Source organism: Rutilus rutilus (assembly GCF_951802725.1).
Source record: "Rutilus rutilus genome assembly, chromosome: 6".
NCBI classification, from domain to species: Eukaryota; Metazoa; Chordata; class Actinopteri; order Cypriniformes; family Leuciscidae; genus Rutilus; species Rutilus rutilus.
The window spans coordinates 38239540-38253549 of NC_140214.1; the positions used below are offsets into that span (position 1 = coordinate 38239540).

General features: G+C 38.6%; 1 long non-coding RNA gene across 4 annotated transcripts; it reads left to right on the plus strand.

The window, feature by feature from the left end:
• The first annotated feature begins 8248 nt into the window (after positions 1–8248).
• Positions 8249–12607, plus strand: LOC311292247. Of its 4 annotated transcripts, none has more exons than XR_014627697.1 (6): positions 8249–8721; positions 8992–9083; positions 9473–9567; positions 9748–9832; positions 10727–10848; positions 12510–12607. It is a non-coding gene; the product is annotated as an uncharacterized lncRNA (long non-coding RNA). The 4 variants fall into 4 exon arrangements; XR_014627698.1 differs by having other exon boundaries at positions 8249–8513; XR_014627695.1 differs by having other exon boundaries at positions 8249–9083.
• The last annotated feature ends 1403 nt before the right edge of the window (positions 12608–14010 follow it).

Here is a 14010-nt window from a genome sequence, read left to right on the forward strand (position 1 = left end):
GCCTGGCAAGCCAGACCTACATCAAGATGTTAGGTCTGGCAACTCACCATAGACACGGCTCAAATCCGAGGGGCGGGATAAACGGCTGTCTTTCAAATTCCCTCTGCACGCAATAGGACAGCGCTTCAACCAACCAGAGCGTTTTCCCAACAGCGGAGCTAACGTTAGTTGATAGATTCAACTTTTGCCATATCTGGCCGGCAAAACTACGAACACATTTTCCTTTTTTAAGAATGACTTAAGTGCCGTTCTTTGCTCTTTTCTCAAAGAAAAACTTAACTCCAAGTCCTCCAGAGTCGCGGCCAAAGCAGATTTGATAGACTGTTCGCCAGCAGCAGCCGCCATTCTTTGTTTTCAAGTAGCAGGGAACCGTCGCAAGACTCGCAACTCTGTCATCATTATGTTAAGCCCGCCTCTATACACTATGTGATTGGCCTGACCTAATTTTGTTTTTTCCAGCTCGAAAGTCAATGGAGAGTTGCTAGACTACCCTTGGTGCAAAATAAATTTTGCTGCCGCTAGGGTGCGTCTAGATTTCTAGGCTACAAAGATATACCAGTCAAAGGACCTAATCTCTGTTTAAATGCATTACAGTAAACAGATTCAAGTTATTCAGTCTAGCACTGCAGATAAACCTTACCCTCTACTGAAGTCTGTGCATCATTCCTGTGCTGTCGCTGCTTCATTCAATTTTGTCCTAGCTTTGCTGTTGTCTGCTTTCCTCTTCTCTCAATTGTTTTTTCTTTTTTTCTTCTCATCATAACATCTCTCCTTTTGATTTGGGCTGCTGACTGCTCTCCTCGCCTCTCTCCACTCCTTTTCTCTTCTTCTATCCACACCTGTCATCTTCTCCTTAATCTAATGTCTTCACTCCTCTTCTTGGGACAGGGGAGACCGAGAAAGGCCAGGGGCCTCATTTATAAAGCTTGCGTACGCACAAAACGGGGCTGAAAACATGCGTACGCCAGTTCCTGCGCAAAAGGTGGGATTTATAAAGAAAAACTTGACGTGAAAATATGCGCACCTACACGCAAACTCTGACCCATGCGTACGCACATTTTGGAGATGGAGCAGTTTGGCGACACCGATGGTGAGCTGGAGTTAAATGTATTTTTGGTCACTTTTAGAATTAAGAATTAAAATTAAACATAATACAGAAAGATAATACAAATATAATAACACTCACCAAACCTGTCACTTGAAGCAAATATCCATTCCTTCTTAAATGTCCGCGCCAGCGAGCGCGTTGGCCGTTTAGTGAAACTGACGCAGTTTAAATAAATAAAATAATGATTTAAACTATGTTTTACTTCTGATATAAACATTTCGATTAAATATGCCATTCAAATTATGGAGTTAAACACTTAAACATGAATTCATACTGAATAGTTACAATTTTTTTTTATATTCAATCAATAGAAATATGTTGTGGATGCGATTGTTTTTGAACACTTTTCCTGTGGCGTGCTTTAATGTTTTAACCACAGAGATAATTGCTTATCATGATAATACCAGATTGTCTGAGAAAATAGTTTCGTGCAAATAATGCACAAGGTCTATCCGTTTCCATTAAAATGGAATTAAAATAGAATATTAAAAATAAAATTCGGCAAGTGGAAAAGATTGAGAAAAACTTTCTCTGAAATATATTTTACACTATTTGATTTATGTAGGCTATTCAAAAACAAGGCAAGGATAGACAACTACTTGATTTGTATTAATGTAATGTTTCTTGTACCGTTTATATCATTTGCATATGATTATTCATCCACGTGATAACGTTTAAGTTATCACGTGGATGAATAATCATATGCAAATGATATGTAGATGAGGATCTGCATAGTAAAACGAGGCGTTGTAAGCTCCATATATGGTTATTTCAGGGTGGAGACGCATGTACACACAATCTTCCGCTGACTGGGATTTATAAAGTGAATTCTGCGCAGGTTCTGGCGTACGGACGGTTTTATAAGTCTGGATATTTTTTTGCGTACGCCATTTTTGGCTTTTGTGCGTACGTACACTTTTAGTAAGGATCCTACGCACAGTTTTATAAATGAGGCCCCAGGCCTGGATTTATGTTGTGTTTTATTTTGTTATATGTGACAGCAGATATCCGTGAGGGGCTGCTGTCTTTACTTTCATTTTGTATTTATTTAGTTATTAAAGTTTTTTAATGTTCGCCTTCTTCCCGCAACAACGAACTGTGTTACCAGAGGTGTTCCTTTAGTGGAGCCAGTTAAGCACATTCTTGGAACCAATAGCCAGGGGAAGGAGGACACATTTCAGTATGTGCCTATCATAGATGTTCTGAAGACTCAGGTGGAGAAACATGACATATTTGAACCATATTGAAGAACCTGTGAACAAGCCCCAAGTACAAATTTTTTAAGCAGTTACACAGATGGAGAATTCTTTCATGAGAGCCCCTTTTTTGGATATCCTAGAATTGTAAGATTACATCTGTACACTGATGAATATTAAGTGGTAAACCCCTTGGGGTCTTAAAGATCAGTTCACAAATTAGCAGCCTTCTATTTTATGATTGGCAATCTTGAATCTAACTGCAAATGAGGCATATTCATTTGTGCTTACTTGTAAGAAATCAATTTCTAAAGAAGTATTCATACAGAGACATCTTGCTGCCCCTGATTAATGACCTGAAACTGAAGGACTGCAGGTCAGTGTAAATGATCACAACATCAATTTGAAATGCGCTCTTGCCACTATTTCAGCTGACAACTTGTCTGCTCACAGCCTGGCAGGTTTCACCTGCTGCTTTAGCAGTGGACGGATCTGTCGCTTTTGTATGATCCGTGTTAGGATTCAGATTGTTTTGTGTGGGTTTGGTGGTTTGATTGGTGTTTGGGGCATGGTCTGAGAACACCTGAATCGTCTGAGTCGTCTCCCCATAATGTCACATCCTTGAGCCAGCTGTGACATCAGCTACGAAGACTTAAGGTCTCACGTTAACGAAGATGATGTAATAATTCGATCTTCTCAGGTACATCTGTACCATCTGCAAGCACTCAGGTAAAGTGCTGGAATATCCAAACAGACATATGGTGTGGTCAGTGAGTGCCCTTTCACTGAGCTGAACTACTTTGATGTAACAAACTTCCCCTTGACTTAATGCACGGTTTTCTGGAGGGTGTGGTGCCTCTTGCATTTAACATAGGGAGGAATGAATGGGCTTAACCTCCCTCAGAAACTTCCACATTGTGTGCTAAAGAAAAACACACTATCAGGGTCTGGTGCCTCTTCAGGATTTTGCCATTTCTCATTGGACATTACATTCCAGAAGGTGAGGTGCACTGGGACATTTACCTGAAGTGTAGGGATATAGGAGATGTGATTTTGTCCCCCACCATACAAAGAAAAATCATCCCTTTCCTAAGCCTTCAGATAGGCGAATTCCTGTCCTCCTTCCAGTCTGTATTCCCTGAGACTTTCACTCCGAAACTACACTTTCTCATTCATTCATTATCCACAACTGATACTAAAGTTTGGGCCACTGAAACAGCTGTGGTGAATTAGATTCAAGGTAAAGCACCAATACTTACATTTAGGGATGGGGCCGATCCGATCCAGTATCGGTATCGGGACCCGATACCAGCGTAATTCACGTATCGGATTTTCCCGATCCAACCTGCTGAGATATCCGATATCCATGAGTCATGTCTGCGCTCGCTTTAACGTCTGCTGAAATGACTCCAAAGTCCAAAAGTGATTCCCGCCGGCGAGTCTGCTAGCTGGCTGCAAACTGTGGAATGGATTTCCTGAACGGAGGACGAGGCTCAATGAGACACAGAGTTATGAGACACGCCCCCGCTCAGGAAATCCATTCCACGGTTTGCGGCTAGCCAACAACGTCCGCTGTGTGGAAATACTTCACACTGGAAACACCGCAGAGCAAGACAGCAAAATGCAATGTTTGCAAAGCTGTAATTCAGAGCCCTTTAAAGCTCCCTCGCGTCGTACAACACAACGAACGCAATCAAACATTTAAAAAAGCACCACGTTACTGTGCGTTCACACCAAACGCGAATAGCGCGTCAAATTCGCGTCTACCGCGTCTATTTGGACGCTTGAATATTTTGAATCCATTCGCGCGACCAGAGAAAAATTGACGTGCGTAAAAAGCAAAAGTTTGAAGCGAAATCGACGTGCGTCTTAGGCGAAATCCGCTTGTTTGTTTGCACGATGCTGATGTTGATCGAGCATTCATCGAGAGAGTTACTGCATCGGAGCGAGGATCACCCTTCAGATAGTGTGTGTGTAAGATGTTTACACTTGCACTTTTCTTATATTTCAAGACACAAGTATTTGACATTTTGGGACAATTTGACATGACAATCAATTTGAAACCCCAGTTGCATATTTGTTTTCAGAATGGGATTTTTCCTGTTAACAGGATTTCCTGTTTTTCTGACTTCCTTTTCTGACCTTATAACTTACTTACCTCAAGTTGCCTTTTGGGACATACATGCATACATACGTACATAACATATCATTCATAATATTTCAGCAACATAAAAAATAAACAATAATGATAATAATAATATTAAATCAAACACAGCTCTAGTATCGGAATAGTATCGGTATCGGCCGATATCCAAATTCAGGTATCGGGATCGGATCGGAAGTGAAAAAATGTGGATCGGTGCATCCCTACTTACATTACAAGAGGCACCAGTTAAGTCAGTGCTGGGAACTGACGTCGCTGGATTCCCTACGTCAGAACAACTACACGAGACCTCACCTGAACACGTGCTCAAGCTTGAATGCGAGGGCAGATTAATGACGTCACAGAATTTACTATAACGTGGACAAATTGTATTCCAGCTTATTGTGCCACACCAGCCCTATTTAAAGAAAACGCCCGCTTCCTCTACTGTGTAGATGGTGTAAGTATAGAGTCTTCTGTAGTTTCATTAACATTTGATGCACTTGACTTTAATTAAATGAACTGTTCATGCAAATATAAAAATATCAGTCAGTTTACTCACCCTAATGCCAAATTTGTAACACATTATTTGAATGAAATTTACCCTATAATTTACTCGCTCTCTTCCTTAATCATAAGCTTTGTACTGTCATTGAATAGCACTCCAATTTTGAGCGCATCAACCATAAAAGAAATCTGTACAACTCCAGGGGTTAATTCCACGAAACCGGTATGATTTCAGTCCCTCTGACCTTTTTAAGTGCATTTTATCTATTGGGTCACAAATTTTTAAAAGGTTTTTTCTTTTTCTTTTTTATCAATTGAAATGTTTCCTTTAATAAAGTTTGAAAACATGACGTACATTTTATCTTTATATTAGAAATGATCTTGTTTTTTTTTTTTCAGTTGACACCACCTATTTTGTCATGTCCCTCATGGCCTTCTATGAAAGTGTACTTGGGATATGAACAATAAAATTAGAAACAAAAAAAATGCTGTTAATGTTTTTTTGTTTTGTTTTGTTTTTTAAGTAAGTTCATGATTATTCATTACAATCACATTATTTAGTCCCTTACCTCAGTAACCCCTCAACCCCGTTACGCACATCACTCTCCCCCCATAAAAAGAATGAACTGATACTTATGTGGCATCAATAACAGGAAGTGACATCATAGAAGTCTTCTGAACAACATTGCATGCAGACACAGGCAAGTTACCACCTTCTTTGATATTTATAACATATTTATATATTATGATATTGTGGTTGTCAAGCTCAACGACTCAACCCTGTTACATCAAATAAAGATGGAAAACTATTGCTTGTGAAAATTATCTTTGTTATTTCAACAATATACACTATTTCTTAATATCATGCATGCTATGTGCTCTCCTGTTATTCACTACATGTAGAGCAGTGGCCATTTTGAGCAAAAAAAAAAAATCACAACCCCGTCACACTCAACCCCGTTACTTTTTTAATCATAACGGGGTTGTGAGATTGTGATGGGGTTGTGTTTTTAACACTTTGGTTCTGAAGTTATCCAGTCATTTATATGAATTATTATATTACTGCCTAGATTTTCACATCTCAGTGTTAAGTAAATTGCTCTGAAAAAATGTTTGATTTAATGATATCAATTTAAACATCTACAGACATCTATGAGTCTGTGATGGCACCGACACCAGCGGCAGAAAGGCAGAGGCAGTGTCGTGCACGCCTAAAAGCTGATCCTGAAAAAAGGGAGAAATACCTGCAGAATGAACACCAGAGATGGAGAAAAAATTTAGACACAGGAAAAAAGAAAGGTATCAGTGAGTTAAGTGAAAGACAACAGCAGCTGAAGCGCATGCAATACTTGTCTTCAAAAGCAAAATGGTATGTGAGATAAAAAGATTAAATTTGCCATTAGAGGTTGCTATAATTAGACTATGTATAGATAAGACAATAACATCCAATGGGGCGGCACATCAGCTCCACATCAATAATTATGAGTCTTGTTGGTTCTTGCGTGCCTAGTTGTCATATCTGTGTTGTGTCATGAACGATTCAGTCACAAGAACGAAAGAACCAATGAGATTCAAAGTAATCAAAGTGGAGCTGAGCATGTTGAATGTTCTTCGGTCATCAGTAATGTTGACACTCAAACACATTACAAAGCTTGGAAGAGCCTGGATATTATTAAATACATCTCAGATTGTGTTCAACTGAAGAAACAAAGTCATACACATAGGTTGGCTTGTTGGTGAGTAAATTATGGGGTAATTTTAATGACTATTTGATGACTTCTGTTAATTGGTGAAAAGCACTCAAAAGGTGAAATGTTTGTTTTACAGGAACCTAAAATGTCCTACACCAACCATAGTGATCTCAACCAGAGTTACTTTAATTTCATGTACGTTTCCATATGGCAAAATAAAATATATCAAGGTTATCTTTCATTTCACTGATCAGCGACTTGTCGAGCCAAATTCGCTCTACTGTGAGGTCACTTTGTGTGGATGTGATGAAATCACAGTTATGGCTAACTGGCCTTGCACTTGCCAGAAATACTTGGGAATTTTTATTTTATTTTTTTATGGCTCTGTGTATGTGGCTCTTCATTCTTTCGCATAGAAGGGTAGCAGCTCGCCTGCACTACCACTTCCTCACTCACTAAATCTGACACTGCAATAAAAAGGGTAAATATTATCACATCATACTGAAAAAGGATTCAATGTTTAACCACATACAACTTAACCTTAGCCTGTGATTCTTAACTGCCGCAACGGCATTTCTGAACATTAATGTAGCTGAAGTGACCATCCAAACTTCGGGCCATTAACGTTAGCTAGAGCCTTTGGGGCTCCTCAGGCAAACGTTTAAGTCCCCTAATTACTAGGTATTTACCTGGTAAATATATGGTAAGTTATAGTTGGTTATTGGTAATTACCACAGGTAACAAGTATGTAAATGCAGAGAAACTACAAACTAATTACTAAGTATTTACTCATTTACTCGTATAGTGGTATTTTCTCTGTTGCAATATTACATACCTGCAGTTTATTAAAAACAGGACAGGGATTAATACACTCGACACACTCTCAGTTCTGTGATCTCTGTGAGGAGTGTGAAAAGATAGAAAAGTGAACCCCTGCCCCATTAACACTGTAACTGCATCTGCTCTAAACTATTTCAAGTACACAGTACACAATACTAGACAGATAAAGACAATATACTTCGACAAAGGTAACTGCATGATATTCTATGAAAGTAATCCACCCTTTTTAGTAATATTTATGAACTATATTATTTAGAAACCCGCCGTTCAAAATGGCGTGCGGCAATTTGAACCAACATATTAAGAGCTAATTAACACAAAACTCAGAATATGCACAAAAATATTAGTATTCCAGCACACTAAGTGACTCAATCCATCATTAAAACACGTCATCCACCGATATTGGTCGACATTTTTACTTAATTTCTTAAATTTAAACACTACTTCAGAGCTCATTTATAACATACCTGTCTCGCTCAAATCCAAAGCTGTTCTGAGCATTGAGCGAGACGCGATTGGACGACTCGACAGTGGAAATGACGTCACTCAACTATAAAACTAAATACAGCATTTTAAAACAAAAACGTAAATTTTTCCTAGATTCTGTATAGGATACAAACAGTAAAACGTGTCCAGAAACACAAAAATAAAACTCACAAAACTCAAAACACTACACTATCTTGAAATGAAAACGGTAGTTTCCAATAAATTACCTTGTCTTACATAGTTGTTGTTCATTGCTACACCCATTTATAGACCCAGATAGCACACGTACGTCGGGCCGACGTTGGCCCAACATCGAGCGTCGGCCTCCCTCCCTATAACATCGCAAAGGCGTCGGCCAGGCGTAGGCAGATCTCTTGTCAGTCAGTGCTCTATTTCCCAGCTCCGTTACGTCGGCTTTAGGTCGGCCCACTATACGGGAGGCCGATGTCGCGTTGTGCTTGTGAACTTTCAAGTCGCTTTCAAACACTGGAGCGGCCGCGGCGCAGAGTTGCCATGGAAACGCCGCGGGACCACTGCGACTGGTAAGCAGGAAAACTCCCTCTCTCGCTGTTGTTTTCAAATTCACTGCTTTCAGGTCATATTAGTCTCTAAAATCACACGGATAATACACACAACTGTTCTTGACACTTCTCTTACTTGTAATTGATACGCTTATGGTGAATATTTACTTTTATATGGCTTTGTGTCTTCGGAAAAAGTCCGTTAGCATCTCAACTGTTTTCAGAAGAGGTAAGTTAAGCTAAGCTAAGTTAACGTTAACTCGGTTGAGCTTTTGTTTATGAAAGTTTGGGCTTTTAATCACCTCTTATGTGTATATGAGAGGTTTTGTAAAGGTTTTACTTGGAAGTGAGCTAATTTATTTTACACAAACGTAAACATAAACGTATGTAATCGGTGACGTCACTTACATGGAGAACTTACACTTAGACTTAAGTTACATGGTTGAAACTAGCTCAATGGTAAACAAATATTGATTAAAAAAATGTTCTGTGATTTCAGCAGCAACAAAATAACCCATAACAGAGGGAAAGCTCCACGACTTCAACATTTCTGAAGAAAGCTACTGCCGGAGAAGTAGGAAATACAGGCAGGTAGGTAACGTTAGGAAATCCAAAACTAAAGAATTAATTACTGATTTTAGGAAACAGAGTCCCCCTCTTCCCCTCACTATCATAACCTATTGAGATAATACAAGAATACAACCTTGGCACAATAATTGATAGTAAGCTATGTTTTGAATCACACACTGATGCTGTTTGTGCCAAAGCCCAGCAGCGAATGTATTTTTACCGTAGACTGAGGAATTTTAACATTGACCCCACTTTGATGAGAATGTTTTATTCTTGTTTTATTCAGTCTGTTTAACCTTCTGTTTTATCTGCTGGTTTGGTTCCTTGTCTACAAAAAACGATTAGAGAGTATTGTTAGGACGTGTAGCAAGATTGCAGGCTTTAACTTTCCCCCTCTCTCACACATTTAGCAGCTACTCCAACAGAGTGGCAAAGAAGGCACTATCTATTGCAGCTGACCCTAGTCATCCTTTGTCCTGCCAGTTCAAGCTACTTCCCTCAGGCCGTAGGTACTCCATGCCCAGATGCAGGTCAAATAGATTCAGAAACTCATCTCAGAAAAGCATTTCACCTCTGCTGTAGCTTATATATAATATAGCTTAGCTATAGCTTCTTACTTGTAATAAACCTGCCATTATATAATAATATTGTTGGCTCTGTGACAAATGGTTTGTTGTGTTCCTAGATCCTTCAATGTTGATGCCCTGGCCCTCCACCGTAGCAGAGTTGGGCGGATCATCATCTCTAAGGCGCTATGAACCATATGATTAGTAAGTAAAACTTCAAACATACACTAATGTCTAACATGCACTAATTGTGTTGGTAAAAAAATAATGTTTTGAAAGAAGTCTCTTATGTTCACCAAGACAGCATTAAAAACAATAATATAACAAATTTTAAATAACTGTTTTCTATGTGAATATATTGTAAAATGTAATTAATTCCTGTGATCAAAACTGAATTTTCAGCATCACAGCTTCATATGATCTTTCAGAAATCATTCTAATTTGACGCTCAAGAAAAATGTATGATTATTACCAGCTTTCATTTTCTCAAAGGCGTAGCAGGATACCCAGGGCTTGGTTTACACCTATCACAATTTCTAGCCACTGGGGGACCATAGGCAGGCTAGGGGAACTCATATTAATGTTACAAAACCTCAAAAGTGAAATTTTCATACCATGCAACCTTTAAGTGTTTTATACCAGTTTTCTATGTGAGGAAAACGCTTAACTGTACATAGTAGTCTATTTTTAATTAGTATGGTGTTTACAGAGTTATCATTTATTTATTTTAATATCACTGTCTATGCGTTAAGTCACGTTCTGCAAGTGCAAATCTCTAAATTCAACTTTGAACTTTGGTATTTTACAGGGGACAAGTTCTCAAATTCACATTTTTATGCTCTTGAGTTTTGCTACTCTTTTACTTTCATAAAAAACCTTACTGATAATGTTCGGGGCTCAGACACACTCTCCCAATTTAAATCTAGACTAAAGACACAACTCTTTAGCCAAGCATTCAATTAACACATCTCATAATCTTGTTTTACAGTTAATATGTGATGAAATAGTAAAAAGTTCACATGATCATCTTTTGCCTGAAATAATATGAACTGCAGCTATGCTAATCTTTCTCCTGTTGCTTCCCTGTTTCTATCTCAGGATGCTCAGCAAATTCACTAGAGATTATAGCAGCTCCAGTTTGGATCCAGCCTCACTTGTGAAGACTTCAGATGATGGCAACTATAGATGGACATAAAAAAACTGCCAGATATTAAGGTGGGGTAAGTGATATTTCAAAAACGCTGTTGGACACTGTTGATATTTGGAATGAACCCAAACAAACACACCCCTTTCTTCAATGCTCCACCTCCAAAACTCACTAGATTGCCCAGCAGCCGCATCACATTATTGGTGTAAATAACTAATTTATGTTATTGCATGACCTGCTCAATAAAAGCGCAACACTAAGAACGTTTCAGGAAACACGTTTTTAATTATGATAAGGGCTGGATTTCCCAAATCTTCTTAAAGCTACATCATTCCTAAGTTATACCTTAAGCTGTACCTTATCGTTAATACGTGTTTCCCGAAACGTTCTTAGTTAATTGTACCTTCTGTAAGTCATACGTTCGGATATTTCCCCACCGGTTAATCAAGTGTGACAACACCGGTAATACCATAATAGAAGTGACGCGCATGCGATGCAGCGTGCTCGTTTTTCCAGGCACGCATATGCCACAGCGAGATGAAAACATCTCAACTTTTCAGAATGCCACAAGAGCACCGCTGGTCATGTGACAAAAACCAACCGATCAGCTTTGGCCTTTCCGTAACAACATGGAAAACTCGGCCGAACAGCCGATCATAGCTGTACAGGGCGAGTTTTTATTTCTCATCTCCATAAATATATCTAGTAGTAAAGCTAATGCAAGGGCTAGAAATCAATTATTCCTTTGCTGATACTTCCTTGTCATCATGGAGAGCGCAGTTCATGGTTGCATAGCAACGACAGACGCCACAGGAGCGCAAGAGCTTGTAGAAAGGAGAGAGCGCTTTTCACACGTTTTTAGACGCGATATGTGAACGGCTCCTAATTCAGGATAAACTGAGAATCTATTTGGTTTAAAATCATTTTTGTTTTGTTTAAAATGGAGATCACGATAACATACATCAGAATAACATGTTTCAGTCTACTTAAAAAAAAGATACTCAATTGAATCATTAATTCAAACACTTTTAAAACCAATTAATTCAGTGTCTCATTCATAAACACCTGGGCTGGGTTTCGCGATAACGTTGTCTCTTAGCGTGCTACGAAGACTCTTAAGGTATAACTTAACTAAAGGAATACCATTTATAGGCGTGTTCCCCGAACCATACCTTAGAAAGCTGCTAAAGATATTCCTTCTTCCGTGTGACGTTACCCAGTGCTGCCCGTGGCGATGCTGCTGAATCTGCTGATATTGATGGCTCGAGAATCAATCTCGTGCAGGGGCTGCTTCACTGCGTTAACTGAGAAAGCGGTGTTCTTTATAAAAGCAATTAAGAAATGTACACGGGTTGGGTGAAAATAAACACTGACATGGATTCGGATGGCAATAAAATCACAGACTTACCCCTGTAAATGTTTAAAATACCATACGAACCCATGAGAAACAGTTAGCATCTACTTACAATTTAACTGACAGTATGCTTACACTGGCCTTTGAAAGCGCACCGCGGACAACTATTCGCTGTATCACTGCCATAGTTTGAGCAAACTCCCCACTACAATCATTCCCTTTAAATAGACTATTAAACCTATTAAACTATTAAATGATTTGCCAGCTGATGTACCTTTGATTGTTGTTAGATTTTTAATTATATTATCCAGTGTAATGACAATTTTATTCTTAGCTTTAGTCCTAACTGCTTTTTCTCAATGTTTTTCACTCTGTTACAGGTTGCCAGGAAGAATCCTTCTCTACATTGTTGCTGTTCCTTTTTGATCCCTTTTCTCCTGGAGTTCTTTCTGGTGTCATTAAAATGTCTTAACTTGAATTGTGTCTGTTCATTATACTAGAGACAGTTACACACAAAATTAAGAAGATATTTTTCAATGTCAGTAGAGCCTACTTTTTTCATATTGGATAGTCAAGTAACTCCAGGGCTGTATATATGTACATAGACATTGAGGGGGACAAGTCCTACACTGCAAAACATGCTTTTCTTACTTAGTATTTTTGTGTTGTTTCCAGTCCAAATATCTAAAAATTCTTAAATCAAGAAGTAAGAAAAAATAATCTTGATTCAATTGGAAAACAAGATTATTTTTTCTTACCCCACTGGCAGATAATTTATCTTATTTTAAGCAAAAATTACTTAAATTACTTTGTTTATCTGAAAACAAAATAGAATTTCTTATGTTATTTTACTTCTCTAGTAAATGCTTCTTGATTTAAGAATGTTTAGATATTTGGACTGGAAACAACACAAAAATACTAAGAAAAGCATTTTTTTGCAGTGTATAATTATGTCAATATTAACAATAGTATGTCAATAGTTAGAAATGGCCAAACTGGAAATTCAGTATTGGAAATTCTTGCTCCACTCTGTTTTTAGGATGGCAAAAAGGTTTAAAAGTTACATTTTAGGCTGGTCTACCTTACAGCGACCATCCAAATAGATAGCCAATCAAATCATAGAAGGCGGGGTTTACTGTTCACAGAAGCAGAGCATGTGTTTCATCAGTTTAACGTTAAAAGAGTGCGAGGTAAGATGGAAGTGTAAAACTACTCCACTTTTTTTCTTGAATATGGCCATTTTGAGGGATGAAAGTTGCATGTGTTCAGTATCAAAGCTATTTTATCAATTTAAGTCTCGGGGCAATGTTGACTACATTTTGTGCTGCTGAGTGAGTGTTGCAGCGCGATCTCCGCTCTGTGTGTGTGTGTGCGTGCGTCAATGAAAGCAGCGCATGGTGTCTAATGTAAAGAGTAGCCCGAAAGGTCCGACCTATAAATAAAGGTCCTATAAAACCCATGCAGAGCTGCCAAAAGATTTACAGCTTTGCATCGTTCAAACATCGGCCGGATATCATTTTCGATCAAAGGCCGACGTCGAGGAGACATATTGCCGATGAGCAAACGATCTCTGAGCGACATCGTGCCGATGGAACTTTGTACATCGGGCCAACGTCGGCCCGACGTACGTGTGCTATCTGGGGAGGGTTTATCAAATAATTTACCTTACACTTACCTGGTAACTACCCCGCAGGAACAGTTTTCCCTAATGTCATGGCACATCTTAAATACTGGGTATGTTCTTGCAGATGGTTTTACAATTTACTCAGTAAGTAAAGTGCAACTGTACTGTAAAATGAAGCCTTGTTTATTTCCATGGTATTACTGGAATTGTACCATATAACCTGATCATTCCCTTTTCCATATAGTCAAAAAATTTTA